Here is a 26,099-nt window from a genome sequence, read left to right as displayed (position 1 = left end):
ATGTGCTCCCAGAATCACACAACCATGGAATGCTTTGGGTTGGAAGGGACCTTCAAGATCATCTGCTTCCAACCCCCCTGCCATGTGCAGGGACATCTCCCACTAGATCAGGTTGCTCGATGCCCCATCCAACCTGGTGGGGAGGAAGAGTCCTTCCAATCCATCAGGTCAGCAATGCCAAGCTCCACAAAAAGGCCAAGAGACAAACACTCCCATCACCAGCCTTATCTCAGACTGGATCTGGAATATCCAGGTTTGGTCCCACAACTGCTGCCAGGAGTTCCCCTTGGCTCTCCAGGACCTTCAAGTCCTCCCTTCATCAACATAAGTTTTGAGGAAGCAAAGCCAGCAGGGAGGTGTGACAGGAGCCTGCAGAGGGGCTGGACAACAGGAATGGCACGAGTCAGTGCAGCAAACAAAAATCCCAAAAAGGCACAACCTGAGCCCAAATCCACTGCTGTCATAGTTTTCCAGCAAGAACTCCACCTTGTTCTTGAGTAGAAAAAATGGACTAGAAATTAGGAAGAAGTAGATATTAGGAAGAAATCCTACCCCGTGAGGGTGGGGAGGCCCTGGCACAGGTTGCCCAGAGAAGCTGTGGCTGCCCCATCCCTGGAAGTGTCCAAGGCCCAGTTGGATTTGGAGCAACCTTGGATAGTGAAAGGTGTCCCTGCCCATGGCAGGGGGTGGAACTGGATGATCTTGAAGGTCCTTTACAACGAAAACCATTCTGTGACCCTATTATTCTGTGAAGTGGCTGGAGTGATGGCCATGATCATGTGAGATCTCCTACCTTCCCTAGAATGGTGTCTCACTTTTCTAAAAGTTATTTTCTCTGAAGAAGAAAAACATTTTAAAAGAGGGGGTAAAAAGGAACAAAAGCAAAACTCAAAGTGATAAAAAGCCCCCAGAAAACACAAAATAAATTTTAAAAAAACCCACAATATCCAAAGACAGAATCTAGAGGAACTTTTCCACTGCCACCTAGACCCCTTCCAAGGGTTCATATGCCAATCTAATAATAAAGCTGTCATATGGGGTGATGTGATTTCAGTTTTCAAGCTGGAAGTTGCTATGGGAGGCTGTTCCCTGCAGCAGTGCTGCACTGTATTTGTAAAAGGCCTTCCCAGCACCAGACACTGATTTTTGAGTAGGAAAAAAATGCACTATTTTTGGTTTTTTAAGAGGCCCATAAAAAGCAGTAGTGCTGGGAAAAAAAAAAAAAAAAGAAAGAAAAAAAAGATGTAGATTAAAAAAAAGCCCAAATAAATGAAAAATGGGGCTGTAATTCAGATGTCCATAGAAATGTGGTGCACTAAAACCCCCTTGTCAAAGCTAAAGCACCAGGAAAACCTCAATTTTTCAAATCCATGCACGTCAGCTGAGATGGGGTTGCTGCATTTGCCAACACCAGGTTGGCTGTGATGTGGGAGAAGTTAAAGACAATCAGACCTCAGGTACTGCACAGATGAAGTGCAGGAATGAGAATAGTGACTGCCTTTAATGTGCCTTTAGATCTTGACTCTGATAAAAAACGAAGCATCACTTCACAACAGGTGGACGAAGTTTACTCAGCTCTTTAGAATTAAAAAAAAATAAATATATATATAAGGAGTTGTGCTAAGAATGAAATATATCTCTATATATTTCTATATATACACCCAGAGAGCTTTGTAAAGCTGGTCAAATACAAATGACTCTCTTAAAACTAACAAATAAGCAAACATAGAAGATATTTTCTTTAGCAAACTGCAAGATTTAGGAGACTGTTACAACCTGCAGGATTTACAGAGGAAACATCGCAAGAAGGAGGATTCACCACAAGGACACAGCCAGGAAGCAGCAGCAGGAGGAGGTGCAGTCTCTTTTTACCTTTACACTGTGCACTGAAAAGCAACAAATCCTGATTTATAAAGGGCTTTTAATTCATGTTGCCAAAGCTTCCAACCACTAAGTGCCTTAAATCTTTGCAGGTTAAGTAGAGGAGAGTTGGTGGGTGAGATGTGTGGATTGGGATGAAGATCTGCAGAGCAAACACATCACAGTTCTGTGGACATGGGCCTGGATGAGGAGAATGTCAAGACACAGAACTGTGTTATAGAGGGGCTGTGCTGGAACCTTGTTCTCACCAACACAGAGGGGCACCTCTGGGTGCCCCTGTTTGGGTTATTCCCCTGGTGGGGAATGTGAAGCTCGAGGGCAGCTTTGGCTTCAGTGACCATGAAATGGTGGAGTTCAAGATCTTTAAAGCAGCCAGGTGAGTGCACAGAAAGCTCACTTCCCTGGAATTTAGGAGAACAGATTTTGGCCTCCTCAGGGATCTGCTCGGTAGAGCCATGGGATAAACCCTCGGAGGAAAGAGGGGACCAAGGCTGATATTCCAGGATCAACTCCTCCAAACTCAAGAGTGATGCATCCCAACAAAGATGATGTCAGGAAAAAGTGCCAAGAGGCCTGTGAGGATGGACAAGGAGCTGCTGGACAGACTCAAACAGCAAAAGGAAGCCCAGCGAGGGTGGAAACAGCCTGGGAGAAGTACAGAGAGATTGACCAAGTGAGAAAAGCTAAAGCCCTGGCCAGGGACATCAGGGACATCGAGGACAACAAGAAAAGCTTCCATAGGTATGTTTGTGATAAAAGGAAGACTAAGGAAAATGTGGGCCCTTTCCAGAAGGAAACAGGACACCTGGTTACTCGGGACATGGAGAAGGCTGAGGTTCTCAACAACATCTTACCTCAAGACTTCACTGGCAAGTGCTACAGTGACTCTGCTGAGATGCTCTTTCTTCATCAACATCAAGAGCCAGGGGGCAAGAAATCCTCCAGACAGGGTCACAGATAGGAATTTCTGTGATGTCAAAGTTTTCAGGCCCAATTTGAACTGTGATGGAAGGTACACACAGGTGAAACGTTGAGAGAAAAGAAGAAAAAGTGATTTGAGTCTGATGTTCAGACAAGCAACGGAGATGCTACAGGAGAGAGATTTCCACAGCAGGATCCAGCTTAGGCCCTGCACTCCACTGATGAGCATTTCACAATGTCTGTGTCTGAGACAAAATCCCAACGTGGACCAGGGAATCTTTTGCCAACAGAACTTTTGCCAGAACATACAAACAACCCAAATAAAACTCTTTATCAACAAGTCAGTATTTGTTTAAGTGCCCAAACTCCAAACCAACAACAATCCGGAGCCCAAAGAACTAGGCAAGGCAAGAAACAAGACACTGAGATGCACCAGCTACAGTGAAAGTACCAGGAACATAATATTCAATTCAAAGTATTATATTAATTTAACTATTTTGCTAAAACCAGACTAAATTATTGCAGAAGACCTTCCCACCAACCAAGGCTTCAGAGCCCAGACAGCCCACCCTTCATATCCCCCAACACTCCTCCTTCCCCAGTACTCTGTTAATAAACTCAGGGATGTCCTTCCCAATGTCTCAATACCCTGTCAGCAGAAATTCAAATCAATCCAGCCCTGGAAGCAGCTGCAGCAAATAACTCAATCACGTTCATCATTTTAACTTATCCTATTTATGAATCAGGTCAAGCTTGAAATCTCCATTTACATTATCAGCCTTGGTGATATTAAGATAATCACGCAGAGGACTGATCAAAGGTTCCCTGGGACTTTGGAGTGCAGGAATTATCATACAATAACACTTTATCTGCTCCAGTGTCCTTCTTTGACTATTAGGAATACTTCCTTCCCTAGAAATTAGTACAAGGAACAAGACATTGAACAAGAAAATCCTGCCAATTTAAGAGTAACAGAGCAGCAGAAACTGTCCACAAATCTCCAAAAAACCATGAATGTCATCTGGTTTTTAAACAGAACAGGTTGGATCAGGCTTTGAGTAACCTGGTCTAGTGGAAGGTGTCCCTGTCCATGGCATGGGTTGGAACTTCAGGGACTTTAAGGTCCCTTCCAACCCAAACCATTCTGGGATCCTACCATCTGCTGGAAACCTCTGAGAAAAAGGGATTCTCAAGCTGCCTTGAATTGCTTTTATTTCCCTTAGGCTGGATGGAAGGACATTTATACTTTTTCCAGGCTGATATCAAAAATCACCTGAAATGGTTCTCTAAACTGCCTCCATTTCTCTCAGCCCTGCTATCAAAGGTGAACCCTGGAGCTCCTAAAATGCAGAAATACTCTGCCCATGCTCTTCCAATCCCTTCTCCGTTGTTCCTCCACCAGCTGCAGCACCTGCACAGCATCACCAGGTCACAACTGGTGCAGATCTGACAACAACCACCAAAAAATAAGAAATGAGAAAAAGCAATTCCTGTCTTCCCAAAAAACTTTTGCTCTGCTGTTCACCTCCAAATCGCTGTTTTTCTTCCTACAACAAATGGAATGTAACATCATTCTGCTATTTTTGGAGAGAGATGCTTTATGCAGAGTATGGGCAAAGGGAAACAATTTGTATCCTGATTTTAGGATTGCGGAAAGAGGGGGGGGGGGAATGGAAGGATGTAAGACAATAAAACAGTTTTATGTGAGAAAAATAAAAATCTAGAACTATTTTAATTGAAGTGCTTCACTTCTGATACCAGCTATTAAAAATGTAGATATAATTCTTTATTTATCTCATTGCAGCAAGAAAACTTTACCACACACACAAAGAAAAATCACATGGGACATAATCCAACAACAATCTCCCCCATTAACTCGAGAACTACGACTTTCTACTGAATACTTCAAGTGTGATTACACTGTAACAAAATGGCACCGTGCCACGAAGTCCTGTAAATTATTCCCTCTCAATACCTCCCTTCCTCACAAAGATGCCAGGAGGCTGAGGGGAAAAAAAAGTGCTCCCAGATCAAAGTGAAAGGCAGCAAAGAAACCAGGAAGATCCTCCAAGTGATTGTGCTTGTCCCAATGTGGAAAGGTGACCTTGGTGGTTGATGTTGCATCTTTTAGCCAGGATCTGGGTTGGGAAGTATTGATCCAAGGGGATGCTTTCTGCAAAGGATTTGAACACACAGGGTTTAAAATGATGGTAACCTGCTCCAGGTCATAACTTTGAATGCAGTTAATGCTGCTGGCTCGATTTTAGAGCTACCAATGGCAGAAAATTTTCAGTTTAGTTTTCTCTAGTGTGGAAAAAAACATCACAAGTAGCAGAGGTGAAAGGTCAAAACAGCTCCATGGGTGAAGCACAACCTCAGAGGGACTCCAGGTCCCATACTCATGGCAAGTGAGCTTCGACTGAGAATCTCAACCATCCTTTCTCCACCCCCTTCTTCAGTTTAGAAGGAAGCAAATAAGAGCAGAATCCCAAATATTGCCAAGTCCAGGTAGCAAAATGAGAACACAGATCATTAAATACCTTGTCATCATTTCAAGGACTGGGATGTGCAAGAAGAGGCTTGCAGGGGTATGAACAGCAGCCAGACTGCTGAGCAGGCACATCTGAGTGGTAAACACCAACATGAATCCTATTCTAATTCCCTGAATGTGTTAGAGAACAGGGAAGAGAGGAAAAGCCATTCCAAAGCCAAGCCCACCCACGTAACCAACATGTTTTGTCTTGGAATCCAGTTTGGCTTCTCTACAGCCAAGGGAGGGAGACTGGAGCCTCCCCAAAGGAGCTCCACTGACCATGGAAGGGGTCACAGATCTCCTGCAACTTCTTCAAGTCCTTTGGGACTGGTGTCATCACCACCTGAGCCCATCCAGGACAAGCAACCTGCTCTAGTGGAAGATGTCCCTGCCCATGGCAGGGGGTTGGAATGAGATGGTCTTGGAGGTCCCTTCCGACCCAAACCGTTCTGTGATTCTGTGGTCACGGGGGACATCAACTGATGAGCAAAGAAGAGGACAACAAGCTCATGGTCCCCAAAATGCCAAGTCACTGCCTTCTTGAGGATACAAGTTGTTTTTTTCCCTTATGTAAATGATGCAGGAAATTTAGCTCAATTATCTACTGGATGACACCACTGTCATGACACAAAGAAACTCTGCCCTAGGCTTATACTTTCGGGTAAGCAATGGGATGCATAGCAAAGAAGACAGAATAACATCAAGATTATTGTAAGGTAAAATATCATTATTATAGATTCTTATAACATAAAATTCATCACTCAGAGGGTGGTGAGGCCCTGGCACAGGTTGCCCAGAGAAGCTGTGGCTGCCCCATCCCTGGAAGTGTCCAAGACAAGGTTGGACAGGGCTTGGAGTAACCAAGGTGTTACTTGGAAGGTGTCCCTGCCCTTATCAGGGAGGTTGAACCAGGATGATCTTTAGGTTCCTTCCAACCCAAACTACTCTAAATTTTTATGGAAATTATAAGGTTAAATTGGTGGTGCAGTGTCATTTAGATCTTATTCCTTTTAATAGAGAAGGAGATTACAAAAAGGTGAGAGATGAGCAGCAAAAATGCTCTTTGGCCCATGGAGACTGGGGAGAAGGAAGGAGACACACTGAAGGAATGAGTTTGACTTGGAAAGGAAATGGGCACCAAACACAGCAGAAATGAACTCAATAAGGAACAGTTTAGAGAAGACATGTAGAATCTCTCTGCTTCCTAACATATATCAGGAAAAAACAGGAAACCTCCCTCAAAAAAAAAAAAAAAGTCAGGAAATACTCAAGAGATGATTGAATTTTTTTGAGTTATTGACCTGCAGCACAGGTTTTGGAGGCCAAGAACTCCAACATCCAAAGGTACAGGGGAAATTCATAACAAGACCAGCCAAAGTTGTCATAACTAAGTTGTGACATGAAATGCTGAAGCGAGACAATGATTAACCATCAGGAGAAACCCGGGGGGAAATCACCACCTCATTTGCATATCAGGACATTGCTTTCTCCTCTTTTGAGCCTTTTATTAGTGGCCACTATCCAAAAGAGAGATTCCTGAGCTAAACGAACCCTGTGTCTCTCTAGGCAATTCCTAGACTACTTATAATTAAAGGCACCATTAAGCCTTCAGAGAAGCAGATGCCAATCCATGTCAGAAGTTACACAGCTGAGTGGGGTCTAATTATGCTGCAGTCAAGGGATGCACCATATCCTGAACAGATGTCATTTTAGAGGGAGCTTGTTCCACATCTTACAATTTTAAGATTATTTGAGATGGTTTTGCCTGTGTTATCCCTTGTTTAGAAAAGACAAGACCGTCCCCAGTTATCTGCCTGCAAGCCTAAGATGGGGTAAGCGGCAAACAGAATAAAAAGCACATCTAATCACGGGAAATTAATTAAAAAAAATAAGTAAAAAAAGTTTACATGGAGAAACAATCCCTTCTTTCCTGTTTCACACTTTTTTGGGCTCCCTTTTTGCATGTTTACTCAGGGGCTACACAGCCAAGTGACTGCACATTTTCAGGAATGGATGAACTGGTAAATGCTACATTCCCAGTTCACCCATTCCCAAAAAAGACTTTTATAAACAATGTAAAACAGTGATTAAGCGCCATGAAAAGGGCTCTTCCACAACCTGGTCCAGGTGGCAGAACACCCCAAAATATCTTTGGGATTAAGGCTCTGATCAAGTTCTCACTTTTGTGACTAAACGGGAAAAGAGAGTCCAAACTACAGATCGACTCAGGAACAGCCATCACATAAGATACTAAAAATATCATCATCTAAACACAGGAAGGTCAAAAAATAAATTCTTAACTGCCTTCTCAACATAACGCAGAAAGCAAGTCTATTCTTGAGCACACACCAAGGCCAGTGAGTTTGGGAAAAAGACAGATGGGAGAACATGTAGGAGAATATGTTCTCTGAAGACTTCCACAAATAGGCTACCAAAAGTCAAGAGAGATGCTGTCAAGAGAGATGCTGTGTCACAAGGGATGCAGAAGTCACAGGAGATGCATTTCTTTGACATTCATCACCAGGAAATCTTCCTGAGTAGATAGAAGAGTCTCTACCACTTGTTCCCATGACACTGCTTCCAGACACTTAGCCTATTCTTTTCCTCCATTTTCAAACAAAATGGTCCCATGGTCATGGAGTGACAGATGCCACTTTGCCAGCCTTTCCCAGCAACACGGTGGTGGTGATCATCACAAAGAATTACAGAGATACAAGAACCATCAATGGTCTATGTTGACTTGCCCTTCTATGAGTCCCATTCTCCTGCCCTTTCAGTTGCTCTTGCAACTTCAAACTGTTGGGCAGCTTAATCAAATTGGAGAAAAGAAAAATAAATTAAAATCCTAAATCATAATTATCAGCCTGAAAGTTAAGTGAAATAGTAAGGATGGGAACTCTATTCCCATGGAGACAGGTTGAGAGAGTTGGGGGTGTTCAGCCTGGAGAAGGGAAGGCTCCAGGGAGACCTTAGAGCCCCTTCCAGTGCCTAAAGGGGCTCCAAGAGAGCTGGAGAGGGTCTTTGGACAAGGGCATGGAGTGATAGGACAAGGGAGAATTACTTTAAACTGAAGGAAGGTGGGCTTAGACCAGATATTAGGAAGAAGTTCTTTATAATAAGGGTGGTGAGGCCTTGGCACAGGTTGCCCAGAGAGGTTGTGGACACCCCACTCCTGGAAGTGTTCAAGGCCAGGTTGGATGGAGCTCTGAGCAACCTGGTCTAGTGAAAGGTGTCCCTGCCCATGGCAGGGGGTTGGAACTGGATGATCTTTAAGATCCTTTCCAATCCAAACTATTCTGTTATTCCATGATTCAGCAACTGGGTTTCTCACATAGACACAGTCTGACAAGTACCAGAGTATCAGTGTTTTGCATCCCAAAAACCCCTTGTGAGAAGCAGATGCCCCACAACCAGAGGCCTGAGGAGTGTGTTCTTGGTCCCCAAATATCTCATACCCAAACAACAAATGACAAAGTCTATTTCCAACATAAACCTGTTGTGTCCAACAAATGCATCCACACTGCTCTCCCATTGTCGAAGAAATTGGGAGCATAATTAAGTAGAGCAAGGGACAAACAGAAAGGTGCCACTTCAGTCAAAAAAAGACCCGATTTTTGTCACTTTATTCCAAAAACTAGATCTGTATCATTCGTTGCATGAATTTGCTTTCCTATTTTAAAAACCTTCATCGTCTAACACAGAGACTTGTTTGCAGTCAAGTCAGAGCAGAACTGGTGGATGCCAATGCAGCTGGATCTCAACAACCGTTCCACTAAACTGCAGTCTAAAAATTAAGGGAGTGCCAGAGATTACTAAGAAAAATACAGCAACGCATCTGTAGGTTTCCAATCAGAAGTCATCTCATGGAGAGGGAAGCAATTCCAGGTGCAGAGGAAGCCATGCAAAGGCAGAATTTGCAATAGTGCAGCTTCAAATCAAGTCACAGCTGCCTTTACTGCAATGACCCTAACTGGCATTTCCAGATGTGAGGCAGGAAAATCAGCTGACAGGAGCATCTCTGCCTACAACTCTAGAAAATATAGGTTGAAGAAAACATTGAGTTCTATACAAGGCATCAATGAAGGAAAAATAAAATTAAAAATGCATTTCTTGTTTATTTTTCATATCTTGAGCTGGTTAAAGCAGTCCACGTCCTCCAGAGGCATTTATTTATCACCATCCTCAATTCTGAAAGCAAACTCGAAGTGATAATGCACAATGAGAGGTATCAACTCAGACAGTTTATATTGCTCACAGTATCAAGAACTGCATTCAGGTTGCAGGAAAGGTCATTCATAAATTGAAGGCAATGGAAGACAACAGAAAAGTTTACAAACAACAGAAAAATTAGCATTCAGGGGAAAGTAGGGCATTCAGGGGAAAGAGCAACCAGAGAGCAAGTTTGGGAATGCAAGAGCCTTCCTCATCCCAGACATGAGCACACTCATCCTCAGAGGCCCAGAACTGCTTATGATGGAGCACACAAGCTTTGTATCAGTGCCATCAATAGTAGCACCCAGTGTGACAGGAACCTCCTCCTTGGCAAAGTCACACACACCAACAGAAAAGAACAGTTTGGAGTCATCTCCTGTCTCCCAGATGGCTCATTCCTGTTAGTGCAGAAGTCTGGGGAGCCAGGATCTCCCTCCAGTAAAGTGCAAAGGATTGTTGCCCTGAGCTGGCTGTACTTCAGCTCTCAGCCTTTTTGGGAACACTACAGGAGATAAGCAATGAGGTACAGGAGATAAGCAATGTAAAGAGTTCACTTCTTCCTTCCTGAACACTATCAGCTAATGAAAACACAGTTTCTCGAGTAAAGGAGAAACTCTTTCTGTGGTTTTGTTGGAAGAACATGATGGAGGTCTGCACTGCGTGGAACCTGGTCCAGTGGAAGGTCCCCTGCCCATGGCAGGGGGTTGGAAGGAGATGGTTTTTAAGGTCCCTTCCAACCCAAACCATTCTGTGATTCTGTGATTTTATGTCATCAGCAGACAACTGACACACAGCACTGCCACTGACTTCAGTGGGTCCTTCACGGCCCAAACTCCAGTTGGGAGTTAAAGAAGAAAACTCTTGTGAGGAGAGATTGCAGGAGCTGGGTCTGGTTAGTCTGGAGAGGAGAAGATTGAGAGGGGATCTCATCAAAACATACAAATATCTCAAAAATGGGTATCAAGAGAATGGTGCCAGACTCTTTTCAGCGGTGTCCAGTGACAGGACAAGGAGCAGTGGACACAAACTAAAACACAAGAAGTTCCATCTCAACATGAGGAAGAATTTCTTTACATTGAGGGTGGCAGAGCACTGAACAGCCGACAAGGCAAGGAGTAGAGTTTCTTTCTTTGGAGACATCCAAACCCATCTGGATGCATTCATATGTCACCTGCTCCAGGTGACCCTGCCTTCTCATGAAGGTTGGACTGGATGATCTCCAGAGGTCCCTTCCAAATCTAAATATTCTGTGATTCTGCAAAAATATGAAGAAACTCAATCTAACAGGATTGAATCTCACCCTTCTTTCATTTCTAAATTTGGACTATCCACATAGACACACTTGCCCCAAAACAACTGAGGATCTCTAAAACACAGGTATCCACCTTGACCTCACAGAGGGGCTACTTTTCATGACTGTGCTCCTTGATACTATTATTTTTTCTTCTTACATAGGTAATCTAGACCTGGACACATAGTAACTGATTGACTGGATGATACAAAAAACCCAGATAATCAGTGAATTTGTTCATGCTTTCCTTGAGGACATGGACATATTAAGTCCTTATGTGCTTCATGAACACACACACTGATGGTTGGGTAGAGGAGAAAATCAGTGAACTGTACTCTTGTCTCTGATGTGATTAACTCAATCAACCTGCTGCAGTGGAAGAGGTAGAAAGACACCAATACACTTCCTTAAAGGAAGCGAAAGATTTCAAACTATCAAAAAAAGGAAAAAAAAGTAATTTCTGTAAACAACCTAATGGTGCTCATCTGCTCTCACTTTCAAACCAGTGCCCCAAACACCGTAGTTCTATTTAATTTTCTGGTTGGCCAAGTAGAAAAGTAACCCACTCCTCAGGCTTCCAGCTTTATTTATACACTTGGTTAGGACAGAGCTGAACACTCCTGTCATTGAAGGGTTCAGGTGCTCCTGGCTCTGGGTTGCACTCCGTGAAGGCTTTGCATTCTACACCAGAGCCACTGAAGCACAGAATTGTTAAGGATGGAAAAGTCCCCCAAGATCATCGAGTCCAACTGTTAACCCAACACCACCACCACGTTCACCACAAAAACATGTCCCAGAATGCCATATCCACAGGTTTTTTTGAACACTTCCAGGGATAGTGACTCCACCAGTTCCCCGGGGAGCCTGTTCCAATGCTTCACAACCCTTTCAGTGAAAAAATATTCCCTAATGTCCAACCTAAACCTCCCCTGGTGCAACTTGAGGTCATTTTCTCTCATCTTACCACTTGTTAGCTGGGAGAAAAGACTGACACCCACCTCACTGCACCCTCCTTCCAGGTAGTTGTAGAGGGGGATAAGGTCTCCCCTCAGCCTCCCTTTCTCCAGGAGAGAACAACATTGCCCAGAAGAAACCACCTTCCACCCCATCACGCCAACTGAGGTCTCACCATGTCCCCATGTCCCAGTAGCTGGAACTCATCCTCTCCAGCTAGGAGTGCAGCAAGATTAATTGAATCCAAGAGAAAGCATGAGCTGCCTCATAGAGTTAAGATTACATCTCATCTACCCAAAATCTAAGTATTTTTTAAATTATTTTTGGTGGGGTTTTGTTTAGAATTAATCGAACTCTGGAGCTGGCTCAGCACACCAATGCCAAAATGTTGGACAGGGCTGAAATCCATTAATTCACTTAAAAGAGAGTGGAACCCTGATTTTTATTGGCTTGAAATGATGCAAAAAGGCATCTTCGGGCTGCACCTCTGTGATGCATCGGCTCTGACAAGGGGGGGAACTCAAGAACAGCCCACAGTGCTCCCTCCCACCCCAGCCCACCCCACGGCTGCCTCTCTGCTCTCCTGCTCATCCAGCAGCTCATGCTGTAAATCAGATCAATGAAACATTCAGTTAAAAATAACAGCCAAACCCTCCTCCATCACAGGAGAGCCTTTAGCATTACAAATGATGAAAGCACGTTGCTAAAAAAAGCAAGATGAGTTGAGAGCGATTTCTGAGAAGGTGGCAAAAAAAACCCCACACCAGCTCCATGCCCAGCCAAGAGAACAAGGGCTGGGCTGCTTCAGGCATTGCTGGGTCTCCAGAATAACCATGAAAGTGGGAAAACCGGTCTCAATTCCCCCAGTTAGTGGCTATTTAGATCAAAGATGGTGCCTGGCCCTACCCTGGTGGTGATGCTGTAGGAGCAGGACATTCAGAGGACAACACCATCCTCTGCTTGTGAGCCAGTCCTTGGGCATCTCCTTGCCCAGTGGGGTGTGTTATTCCTGCCTTGTGGCTGGGAGACAGAGGAAAAATGTTGGGATGCAGCTTTCAGGGTCAAGAAACATCATCCTCGTGGTGAGCACAAGCACTTGGCCTGTGGTGCTTATTGGAACTGTGAGAGAAGAGAGAGAAGACATCCCTGGGGATTCTTACAACTATTTTTATAATTGCTGCTTAGAAGGGATGGGGGGTTGGGTTTTTTTTCCCTCTTTTCATGTCATCTAAGCACACATTAAACAGATATCCAGCCCTCTTCATCCTGCAATCCAGATGGATGCCCCTCTGCAACATGAGGATGCACTGCAGCCTCTCTCCTCGCATTTCCAGCACTGGGATTCGACACAGTGATTGTGGCTTTTAATGCCTTTTACAAACATCTAATTCACTCTGTATTAATCCCTCAGAGCAGCTACTCCTTCATTTTACCCTTGAAGACACGAAGCTAAAATATTCATGGGCTTGAACACAAAACCCTACAGCTCTGAGCAGTTGTTCAGGACAGAGGACATGCTGTTACACAGTTCTCTGATATAGTAGAGCACTATAACACCACCCTTGCAATAAAAGTACAGAATGAGCTTCCAAAGATGCTTTTCTAAGTGAATTTAGGTTTAATGAAAAGCTCTTCTTGCTTATTTCTCACTTTTCCTCATCCTTCTTTTTGGGGGAGTGGGGCTGACAGGGGCTGTTCATTTCAAGTTCAATATTAAAAAAAAAGGGACCCAAAAAGATATTGAAAATGCACTCTTAAGTCATGGCACAAGGCGTATTTCAAATGAATGCAGCTGAAATCTTCCAAATTATCAAAATACTATTTCAATAAGGGGTTTCACTTACTTGAGACATTCATACAACTTCTAAAAGACTGAATCTCTTCTAAGTATTTTAAATCAGTGGAACGGACAAACTCTCCAGCACAGGAAGGTGACAACAACCCCATGGTCCACATCTCCAGTCTTTCCAAGCTCCAGAGGACTTCCCAAAGCTGTTTCTGTGGGATATCAGGCTTCCTCAGGACCTACTGACCTGAAACATTCTTGTTAGGACGCTGACCATCTTCTTCTTGCTTCCTTTTACTCTCCAGTAAATCTGAAGTTTTCCAAGACAGGAACCAACCTCTGGCCTTGTGCTTGCACATCTCCCAGCTCACAACACCTGTATCCTACAGCAGTGCTGAAGCTTAATCATTACCAGGGGGACCTTCAACAGTAGGACAAGTATTTGGGTGGCTCTACTCTGTCTACCTTCAGGGAAGAGGTTTCTGATGGGATGTTGAAGCTTGGTCCTTTCTCCATCATTCCCATGGCATCCTGCCATACACCTGCATCACACTATGGCTTCAGCTGGATGCAGATCCTTAGGGACACAGTTAATGGTGGAGCTGGCAGTGCTGGGTTAATTGTTTACCTGGATGATCTTAGGGGTCTTTTCCAACCTTATGGATTCTATGGTTGAACTCACCATGATGGACACAGGTCACTGTTTTAGGGAGAGCTTTCAGACAGCCTCTCAGCTGCCTCTTGCAGGCCACGTCCAGATATCCCCAGAAATCTTTATTATTGAAGGAGCAAACCAAGGAGATGTGCATTATTCCATATCTCAGCCACAACAAATCCCAAACACGGAGCAGGACCTGATACACACAATTTAACTTGACCTTTGACTATGATGGAGCCAAAGCAAGGTCATTCCAGCCCACAGATATTCCTGACTCAAGCCAGCATGTGCAGATCAAAGACATTCAGATCTCAAACCTCGAAGGTAAGTGAACAACAGCATCGAATCCCCCCAGTTGTTCCACCTTAAATAGACAAGAGGGAGGTGTTAACACTGTAGTGGTGCTTTGCAATTCAGGCAATCTGTGTTCAACTGCCAGGTTTGAATCAGCTCTGGAATGCAGCAGTGTGTATCCAGGAGAATTAAAGACAAGTCACAGCCCTCTCACCTGCATCCAAAGCATCCCAGAGCTGCAAAATGCATAGGAAAGACTCCTGGTTGAACGGGATGTTATTGTGCTTCAACAGAGTATAGCAAGGAATGGACTTGCATCATTTTAATTTTTAATGTTCAAGGAGACTAAATTAAAACACAAAAGAAAATCACAAATATTTCCCAAAAAGATGCAACAATTACACTCCAGGTGGCAAGAAACTGGCACTGTGTTTATGACTGGAAGAGTTTGGGAGCTACCCTGAACCAGTTCATACCATTGATTTCTTTGCATCAGCCTGCTGCAGTGGGCAGATAAAACAGAGCTGCACCCTCTGCATAAACTGTGTTTAGATACATAAATCCCTGCAAAGTGGCTTTTTATTTTGAGGCAAAACCAGAAAGAATTATACACTGCATTAAATATTTCCTTCTCTTTGTCCCCTCCTCGACCGTCTGCAAGATCAATTAAAGCGCTTTTGCATAAAACAGGCAGAGAGGAGTGAGTTCCAAAAATAAATAAATAAATAACGAAGCCACTCTTTGCTTCCAATGCGATGCCTAAAGAAAACAAGCACAACGACTTAAAGATTCCCAAAGCGAAAGAGAAGGAAATGGGGAAGGTTTAATCACACACTTACAAGGCAGTAAAATAGATTTCTCAAGTCTTAATATCTCTTGTGAAATTTTAAGTGCTCAGTAACGTGCTGCAGCAGGCTGAGCCCTCACACGGGATATGTGTGTGAGTCCCCTCCCTTGCACTCACAAAGACACATTTGGTGTTTCCATCACTTTTCTACTTCCAGAGAGATCAAAATGAAACTATGAGCAATCGTACTGGGGCTTAACATGTTCCTTTATGGAGGTCTTGCTGTCCTGCAGCTCAGCAGCCTCCGGCCAGCTACACTGCAACCTCTGGAAGCATCAGCACAACTTCCCTGCACACTGACCAGGAACAGGACTCAGGGCCACAGCCACAGAGAGACAACTCCGAGTTCAACTGGTCTCCCAGTTACCAACTGGAATGATGACTGACAAAAAGGGAGAGAGATCATCCCACTAGGAAAACTCAAGATCTACTTTCTTCTCCCTGAGACTGCTCTTTGTTATGTCTTCACAGGGCAAGGGAGGAACTGTTCCCATCAAAATCCCATATCTTAGTTTCAAAGGAAGACATTTTTTTACAATGAAGTTGGTGAATCCCTGGACCAGGTTGCCCAGAGAGTTGGTAGATGTCCCATCCCTGGAAATATTCAAGGTCAGGTTGGATGCACTCCAGAGCAACCTCATCTAATGGAAGGTGTCCCTGCCCATGGCAGGGGCTTGGACTACATGACCCTTAAAGGTCCCTTCCAGCTCAAACCGTTGTATGATTCTATGATCCCACCAGGCCCCAGAGACTTGTGTGTGTGTCAGTGGTGTAGCAGGTCACTGACCATTTCCCCTTGGATTAGGGGGCCTTCCTTTGGTTCCCCATCCCTGACTTCTGATTCATGGCCTGGGTACCCCAAGAACAACTTGGTCTTACTATTAAATACCAAGGCAAAGGAGGCATTAAGTACCTCAGCCTTTTCACTGAGTTACTCCCCACAGCCAACAAAGGATGAAGATTCTCCTTCACCCTCCTTTTGTTGCTGATGTATTTATAGAAACATTTTTATTGTCCTTTATGGCAGTAGCCAGATTAACTTCTAGTTGGGTTTTGGCCTTTCTAATTTTCTCCCTGCATCTCCTCACAATATCCTTGTAGATATCCTGAGCTGCCTCCTCTTCCTACAAAGGTCATAAACTCTCCCTTTGTCCTTTAATTCCACCCAAAACTCTCTGTTAAACTAGGCTGGTCTTCTTTCTTGCCAGCTTGTCTTTTGGTACACAGGGGTGTCCTGCTCCTGGGCCCTTAAGATTTGCTTCTCAAAGCACATCCAGCCTTCCTACACTCCTTTGCCCTCAGGACTGCCTCCCAAGGGACTGTCTCAACCAGTCTTCTAAAGAGACCAAAGACTGCCCTCCAGAAGTCCAAGTTAAGTTCTGAGATACCCTTACTTGTCCAAGAACCAAAAACTCTATGCAATCACTATGCCCAAAACGACCTCTGACCATCACAAGTCCTTCCCTGTTCCCAAAAAACAGATCCAGTGGGTGCTTTCCCTTGCTGGTTCCCTCAGTTGTGCTATGGAATTCTCTTCCACACATTCCAGGAACCTCCTGCCATGTTTCCTCTCTTCTGTGTTGTATTTCCAGCAAACACCTGGTCAGTTGAAGTCCCCCACGAGAACAAAGGTCAATGATCACGAGGCTTCTCCCAGCTACTTATAGAATAATTCATCCATCTCTTCATCCTGGTTGGGTGCTCTATAACAAAATCCCAAGATATCTGCCTTGTTGGCCTTTCTCTTGATTCTGATCCATAAACACTCAGCCCTTTGGTCAACATCAAGCTCCAGATGACGAAAACACTCCCTAACACACGGGGTTACCCCACCAGCTCTCCTTCTTTCCCTGTCCCCTCTGAAGGTTCACCACTCCAGTTGCACTTGTCCTCCCACTGTTTCTGTGATGACAAATATGTCACAGATTTCCAGCTCCTCCTGTTTGCTGCTCGTGCTGTGGGCATTGGTGTAGTTGGGCTATTGATCCCACTGCTTTTGGGGAAAGAAGCCCTAATTCCTACATGACCACTCTCAGGCTTTTCCACAGTTTCTAAACACATTAGCATCCTCAGTGTGCTTGGATCTCCACATGGATATCCATCTCCTACCTGCACTTGGTAGAACAAAGGACGTCTCTAGCCCACCATCCCTCCAACACTGGCATTCCACCTCCAGGCTTATCTCCAGCAAGCCTGATTTTACCCCTTTTCCCCTTCAAATCTAATTTAAATCTCTTTCCATGAGCCCTGATAACTCCCGTGCAAAGGTCCTTGTTCCCTTCGAGACTGGTGTACCCCATGTGTCACCAGAAGACCTGGTGTGGTGGAAACGACCCATGATCAAAAACCCAAAAATTCTGCTGGCAACACCAGACTAGGAGCAAGGAATTGATATCCTGCCTTTTCCTGGTTTTCCCCTCATCATTCCCTGCATCTGGGAGGACAGAGGAGAACACAACTTGTGTTCCTGATCCCTTAACCAGTCAACCTCACATCGAAACACAAAAGAAATGAAAGAAGAGAGAAATCACTGCCCTACGAAATTGAAACAGGAGGAAAATAACTTCCAATAATAAAATAAATTAAAAAAAAATAACAAAATAAAACAAAAAAAGGAAAACCAAACACCCAAGAAATGAAAACAAAAGCTAAGAGGTGAATAATTCATTTAGGCAATATGCAGTGCCCATACTCTACCTGAATTGTTTACATTGAAGGTTCATGGTTTAATCAGAACAGCCATAAAAAGAAAAGCCAGAGTCATAAGTACAACATTTATCTTGAGTAAACGAAATAGCTTTCTCAGTGAGGCATTTTCATTTAAAATAGAAAAAAAAATAGGCTGCAGTTTGTCGAGAGACCAGCAAGGGGAGTCGGTGCCTGCGGCTTTGAGTCAACCAAGCAGATGCAGTTTTGGGTGGAGAAAACTCAAATAAACAATTCTGAGGCAGTGGCATCGAAAAAACATTGAAGACTGGCAGAAGATACCAGAGGATGATGGACAGAGAGCAGCAAACCCACTAACCTGGAAAAGAGAGACGGCTTGAGACATACTAGAGTAGAAAAGAAAAATCATGTTTTGCCTGGAAATTGAATTTTCCTCTCCCTGTAATATTTAATGGAGAGCACATGCTGGAGAGAACTTGGAGGGAAAAAGGTAAAGAACACAGGGAATCAAGTCAGGATGGAGCTTGAGATGAGAAAATAAGGGTTAAATGTCAATGTATTTCTGAGTACAATATTCTGATAGCAACATGTTTGTCAGAAAAGACTTGGGCCAATTCCTCTGGTGGCCTTGAGGAGACACCTTGGAGGGCACCAGATGTCTGGGAAAAGACTTCAGAAGGCAAGGCCTTATCACTGAGCCCCAGCACTAGTAACAAATAGGGGGAAAAAAGCCACAAATAAAGATGTATTTTCAAAATAATAGCTCAAATCCGCTTGCAAGGAGTGGGATTTAATAACATTATACAGCATTTAAAGAAAAATGCCAGCAGTAGGAACTCATTAAGCCCTGTATGGGGAACAGCAGCAAAAGCACTGCTGCATCCATAGCCATGCTGGGCTTGTCAACAGAAACGGGGCCACCACGAGCTCTGGGGCCACAGGGAGGTGCAGTCAAGGCTTATGTTCCTCTTTCCTGTTAATCTCATTAACCTCATATTTACTCTGTTGTTGGTAATTACTCAGAACATTAATAGGCATCATTTATGCATATTATTTACTGAATATTACAAATCTCTTTAGCTGTGTCTATGAAACGGGGTTGGAACACACCAGCGCTCCACAGGCTGTGGAAATCGAGGTAGACAATTTAAAAAAAAAAAAATTAAAAAAAAACTTCTTAGGGACTTGTTTCCAAGATTTCTTCAATAAATAAAGATAACTAATTGATTCAGATAAATATATAAAACCCTTTGTGTTTTCAAATTCTAGAATAACATTCTAAAAGGAGGAACAGACACCAAGCCAAAAAATACCCAAGGAAAGACTTATTCCCTCCTATTAAGCTGGAGGACACGAAACAACTATTCTTGGCACGATACAAATGACCCTTAACGATATTCCAGGTGAGAAAAACAGATGCAGCTTAGGAAAACTATTTCTGCTGTTAAAGAACTCCATAGGTTTTCCAGATACAGCCTGTTACACCTTGAAAAATGGGACTTTCACTGACCATCTGTTCCCAGCAGAGAACACCCGGGAACGCTCTGGCCAGAAAGCCCAACTCAAAGTCAACACGCTGTGAGCGTGGGACATCTCAGAGCTTAATGACCAGCCAAGGTCAGGACCCAGGGGAAGAATTTGGGTGGAGATGACCCTTTATTAACCTGTCAAAACAAGGAAACACCATCCAGAGGCGAACACCTGCCAGCGCCGAGCCCACAACGTTCCTACACACCCACCCCAGAGGTTGGGTCTACAACACTCAACATCAGCTCCAATGAGATGAAGAGATACGGAGACAAACAACCAAAATCAAATTTTAAAAAGCCCCGAAACGAGAAGGGTTATCAAGGAAAGAAAACGGCAAATATCTCTCACCCGTAATTTTACTCCCTTGTGTTGTGGAGCGGCTCGTTCAGCACCGGGCAGCAAAAACCCAACAGAGCCAAGGCCCAGCTCAGCAGTGTTGTCTCTGTTCAGGTAAAAAGAGTAAAAAAAAAAAAGAAAATCAGAAGTGAAAAGCACACACAGGCCTTTGTCTGCTCTGTTTCCTCCAGTCTGAAGCTCAGGGATTCCCAAGACTGAGGTTTAGTCTTTAGATTCAACTGCCTTTGGGAGTTTTCACACATCGTGAATTTGTTAAAGAAACAGATACATATATTAGGCAAGCTTTGCTTTTGGCCTACACAATGTCTGTTGACAATGTAACACACGCAGAAAAAAAGAAAACAAAAACACCCCACCTCTTCCTTTTAATTTCAGGGTACAAACATTAGGGGATGCCCAGTGAAACACAGCAAGTAATTTTAATTTTCTGCAATTCATGATTTCACATCATTGTCATTTCCCCCTGCTTTGTGTTCTCGTATTTTATATTCCGTATTAGGCAGTTAAAAGGATCTGTCAGCATTTTTTCCTACATTACCTACAAAAAGAAAGGCTGTGCATCTAAAGGGATTGCTAAGATGGAATCACACAACTGGGACAACCAAGTGGACCCAACACTGGACTTTTCAACATTCCCAGGGATGGTGATTCCACCACTTCCCTGGGCAACCTGTTCCAATGCTTGACCACCCTTTCCGTGAATAAATTTTTCTCATATCCAACCTAAACCTCCCCTGGTGCAACTTGAGGCCGTTTCCTCTCCTCAGGAACAGCATCCATAAGGATCCAATACCTCAGATAACTCTGGAGACTCTAATGATATAATAAACCCATTTCCCACACACACTTTCATCACCCTTTTTTTTTAATTGGTCCAAATTTGGAACCTAATGTTTCAGAAGGAATTTAAGATGCTTTTAATGTAGTTTATTATGCTTTAATAAAAAAATAAAATAGAAAAGAAGAAAAAGAATGGCTTAGGCAACTCAGGTAGAGGCACTTTTACACTGTGTAAAGTTAGGAAATAAAAGTATTATTACAGACAATTATTCCTCAAAGAAAGTGTTTTAATCAAATTGCTGATGTTTTTGGCTTGTTATAAGCAGGAGGAGCATCATCACACAAGACTCAGCCTCCCAGACTAATGATCAAAGCTTTCTAATCCCTCCTTGTGATGGGATGGTGGAGAAAGTTAAATTACATGGGATGACACTGGGGCTGGAGAGAGCAGCAAAAGAAGGAGCTCCTACCCTGAGCTTTCATACCCTGAGAAAAACCACCCAATTACTCTTTCCTCCTCTTTGATGAACACAACCTATTTCAACACCCTCAAAAGCCAAGGGCAGAAGCTCCAACACATGGGGAAAAATAATCATTAAGAGCCTTTAAGTTGAAGTACAGCACCCGGCGCCGGCTTTCAAAGACGGGGTAAATAAGTAAGACCTTTAAATTTTAAGATGTTGCTCAGCAACACTTTCTCCTACTACATCACACACATCCCTTCTTCCTCATTATTTCTCTGACCAAAGGTCAAAATTCCCCTTCCCAAGAGATAAACTTTGCTGTAGAGAGAGTGATGAAACTCCCACATCCAGCTAACTCAGGAGCAATCCACATCTCCATCCTGGAGACCTTCCAAACATCCAGACACGGTGTGATTTCTCAAGGAGGCAGCTTTCCCTCTCTGTAATCACTGTACATATAAAGAGTGTGCACCATCACCACAGAGAGGGAAGACTGCTTGTACAAATCCTATTCCTCCTCTAACACACACCTGGAAATGTTCAAGGCCAGGTCGGACGGGGTTTGGAACAGCCTGAGAGAGTGGAAGGTGTCCCTGATGGAACAAGAAGAACTTTAAGGTTCCTTCCAACCCAAACCATTTCAGGATTCCATGATCTAAAGATATGAAGGACCAATCTACTGGGTGACATCTACACATTGGCAGCTCAACAAAGTCTATGTATTGACATCCAACAGTCTTGGGAGGGTTTTTTTTTTCTGGGTTTTGTGGATGCATTTTGGTTTTCTTTTGGAAATCAATTAGAGAAATGTAAAAGCAGGAGATATATCAACCTGCTCTAGTGCAAGAGTGCTCAGTCCCCTTGTCTGATGAGTGTCACATCTCAGCATGTTCTGAAGTCCCAGAACAGCACAAGCAGCAGAGGATCATAGAATCACATAATCCTAGAGTGGCCTGGGTTAGAAGGGAACTTAAAGTTCATCTTGTTCCATGGACAGGGACACCTTCCACTAGACCAGGAGGTTGCTCAGTGCTCCAGCCCTCCAGCCCTGCCATCACCTACACGGGAAAGTCACTCCTTGACGCCCTGTATTGCTTCCCGTGTTCCACCAAGTTCCCAGAATTCATCAAAGGAGCAAAATTCAGCAAGTTATGTAGAGCAATGCTGGGAGTTGCAGTTAACTCTTTTAATCAGATGGATTATTCCTTCCATTTGTAAAAGAATCCCAACCAAAAGTAATACTCAGGTGATCCATTGCAATTTAAGCTGGGGGGCGGGGGGGGGGGAGAGGAAATTTGATTTGTCTCAAGTGATCTCACCCGGAGCAATCCTGCTCCAAATGAGAACAGCATTATTTTTCCAGCACACAGAGTCCAGCACTGAAATCTCAGGTTGTTCATGGCTCCTAAGGGAAGAGTTTCTATCACCCTCATGTAGCCTTGGGTCAAGTGTTTTTAAACTGCCTGTACAAGCAAAAAAATCAGTAATCATTTACATTTTTCAGAACAAGCTAAGCCATGAAACAGCCCATCCTGCCACGTGAGGATTCAGGTCCTTAAGAAGAGAAACCTGGTTGTCCAGCATTCCAGAAATATCCATATTATGCCCATCTTCCAGAGCACACCTGGGAGGATGAAAACCAATACTGAAATGATCAACACGTGCTACGTCGTGCCCATGACTTCTCACTGCCCCATCTTCTCCTTATCCTCCCACCACGTCCATCCCACAGATCTGTTTCCCTCTCCAACCCTTCCTCTGGTGGTTTCTCCACAGCAGGATCTCTCCTCCGTGTCCCTCTCGGCATTCTCCACCCAGGAATGCAAGAGGGACATGATCCTTGGCTGGCACCCGCAGAAACAACTCCTTTCCAGGGAGGAATTCATGACAGCTCTGCCCACTTGCAGGTTTTGGGGTTTTAGGGTTTTTTTTAAGCCCTGGTGGATATAACTCACATGATGTCAGTACAGGAATATCACACTAAAAAGCTGGAAAGTAAGGGGCGGGTTTTCCTCGTTTCTATGGTTATGAGCAATTTTAATGACCAACCTAAATAAAAAGGCTGGAAGAGAGAGAAAGTAGGAAGGAGTGAGGTGGGCGTTTAATTTTGATTGACAAGACAGAGCAGAACTAGTTAAGATCTGTCAAATGCCTGCTGAGGATCACAAATCCTCAGCACACTGTACAGCAGACAGAATTAGTCTAAATGCACAGCTTTACAAAAATACTTCTTACCTGGTGAGATCAGAGTTCATCATTTCAGTCTCCCCACACAAAGCAGCTGATGTCATAACCAGCAAAGGAGACAAGATTAGGGCCAGAAAAAATATGTGGTATTTTTATTATTTTTTCTTATTTGTGAGATTTTTAAATGTTAACAGGCCGCAATATCTTAACTTTTGTCCCTGGACACCATATATATACATACAAACATCATATATATATATATATATATATATACATACAAACATCATATATATATATATATATATAAATAGATAATGACATCATTCTCAAGATTGTTAACTACCAAAACAACAATTTTAAAGGTATTATCAAAGGCATCACTTTGGAATCACATCTGCATCACATTAAATGCTGTATAAACACAGAGTAAGGAGATAATTCCTGAGTTAAAGAATTTAAAATAGGAGATTGAGTGCAGAAAATGTTGAATGTAGATTAGATGGGAAATATTTGGAAAGACAGAAACAGTGGCATGACAGTCAGCTGTGAGGTTCCCTGAAGATATACCACCAAAGAACAAGGAAAATTAGGAGCATCCCTACAAATGTTCGTGGGTGAGAGCCTCAAAAGGGAAGAATGGAGGGATGGAGACTTGGAGCCTTTCAAGGTCAAGAACTGAGTTTCGTGATGCCAGAGGGAAGAATCAAGATCCCAACGAAGCACAAGGCAGCATGAGAAGGGCTCTGGAAGAACCAGCAGCTTGGATTTAATGCCAGAGAGGTGCAGGAAGCAGCAAAGGACAGACAAAGAGGATCCAAGATATGCCTGAACCAAACTAGGAAGATGTTTTTCTTTTAGTCCCTCAGCTCTGGTGAGATCCAAGAGGGACACACTGATCTTCACAGGGCTACACACTCATGAGCTCTGTTATTTTATCAACTGCTGTTTGACTTTTAAGGAGGGAATAACCAGGCAAGGGAGGATGGGGATACAAAGGAGGGAAGTCAACAGCTCCTGAGATTCCTGCCAACAGGATCTGCACTTAAAGCATGCAGTTTTGGCAGAGAACATCCTCAAAATTTGATATTTAAAAGTCTTTTGGTGTTGGAATGTACAATTAAAGGATACAAGTAAATTAAGATCTGATCAACACAAACTTGTATCGAAGTCAGAATGTGTTCCCACAAAGTCTCAGCCACCTGCTTCTTCCACGCTCCATTGAAAGAATGAAAAATTAGCTGCTAACTACTTTTATTTCCACTCAAAATCATCCCTCTCCAGCCTCCAAAAGGTACAAATTTGTAACAACATCCAAGAGCTAAAAAAAACCCAAACAAACTCCAAAGCTCACAAGAAGTTGTACCATGACAATAAAACAACAACAACAAAAAAGGATATTTTATTGATTTCTTATTTCAAGGTCTCCAACAGCCAACTTGTCCATCACCAACTTGAAAAGTCAAAGCAGCACAGAATCATCTGGTACAATCTCATTTTTTCTCAGATAATGCCTCAAAACCTCCCAAACCATCTCTGCAGCCACCAGAGCCACCTCTTCCTTGGAAAGCACCCAGGAACCACTTGCAAATGAAATCCAACTGAATTTATTGCTCCTGCAACCCTGGAAATTTAAGCTACAGAGGTGACGTGACATTTTGTTTCGCCAATGCTAATCTAATACCTTTTTAAAGGTGCACACGTTTCACCCTGTTGGCTCCCAACACTGAATTCCCAGCTCTGCTGAGCTCCAGGATAAATGAGCCGAGCACACCCCGCGGGCGAGATCCCTCACTATAATCTTTATTCCAAACACAGCCTTGGAAGCACTGCCAAAAATCACCCTGAGGTTTGCTCTTAGGATGGCAATTTGCATCTCAACATTTTGCTGCAGAGCTTTCCCCACTGTCCCCACTATTATTTTAATGCTGGGCTGTGGGCGGCCCCCTGAGCGGAGCACACTAAAAATATTCCTGCCTTTCCTCACCGGCTCCACGCATGACCACTGGCAAAATCGGGAGTGGTGGCATCCACCCGCCTCTCCAGGACCTCCAAGGAGCTAAAAAAACGTGGCAAGAAGCAGAAAATGTATGGATGGAGGACGGAGGAATGCAGCAGGTGAAGGAGGAAGGTCGCAGGAAGAGCCAGTTTTACCACCAAGGAAAGCAGGAGGTTTATCAGAGCACGAGATGTGGGAAAACACATTAAGAGGCAATAAAGGTGAGGGAGGCATCACCTGGGATGTGAATTTAAGATGCTGCTGAACATCATGCTGAATTTCAGATGGTCTCTTCACAGAGAGAGGGATCAGACCTTGGAATGGGCTGCCCAGGGAGGTGGAGGAGTCACCGTCCCTGGAGGTGTTGAAGCAGAGCCTGGGAGTGGCACTCAGTGCCATGGGCTGGGTGCCAAGGTGGGGTTGGGTCAAAGGTTGGACTCGATGGTCTCAGAGGTCTTTTCCAACCCAGCTGATTCTGTGAAAGAAACCTTGTGCTCAGAGTGGGAGTGACACCGGGTGAACACCAGCACAGCCTGATTCACGCCCCAGAAGGGAGATCCCGATCCCACCGGCAGCACCACGTTGATGACATAGCGCGGGAAAAAACATGGATTGCAGGTTTTTCTACGCCCTCCTCCCCCCTCGCCCAGTAAACCCCAGTCTCAGAGGTTGTAATTATTTTTGGCAAGGTGTGAACAGGTCTGGGAAATGAAGCTGAGAAGTGGAGCTATTTATGAGATG

The 26,099-nt window shown here is 43.8% G+C and overlaps 1 protein-coding gene across 1 annotated transcript in view; it reads right to left on the bottom strand.

Moving 5' to 3' along the window:
• Positions 1–26,099, bottom strand: part of TSNARE1 (t-SNARE domain containing 1) — a gene marked incomplete at its 3' end in the record, with an annotated part of 298,862 nt that overhangs the window by 262,954 nt on the left and 9,809 nt on the right. Inside the window, exon 2 of the mRNA XM_051774128.1 lies at positions 19,923–20,016. The remainder of the gene's footprint in view (positions 1–19,922; positions 20,017–26,099) is intronic.

This window comes from Manacus candei, unplaced genomic scaffold (assembly GCF_025592945.1).
Source record: "Manacus candei isolate 608988 ecotype Guabito, Panama unplaced genomic scaffold, ASM2559294v1 h1tg000188l, whole genome shotgun sequence".
NCBI classification, from domain to species: Eukaryota; Metazoa; Chordata; class Aves; order Passeriformes; family Pipridae; genus Manacus; species Manacus candei.
Note: the sequence above shows the minus strand (reverse complement) of the source record. Positions and strands in the feature narration are given on the sequence as shown.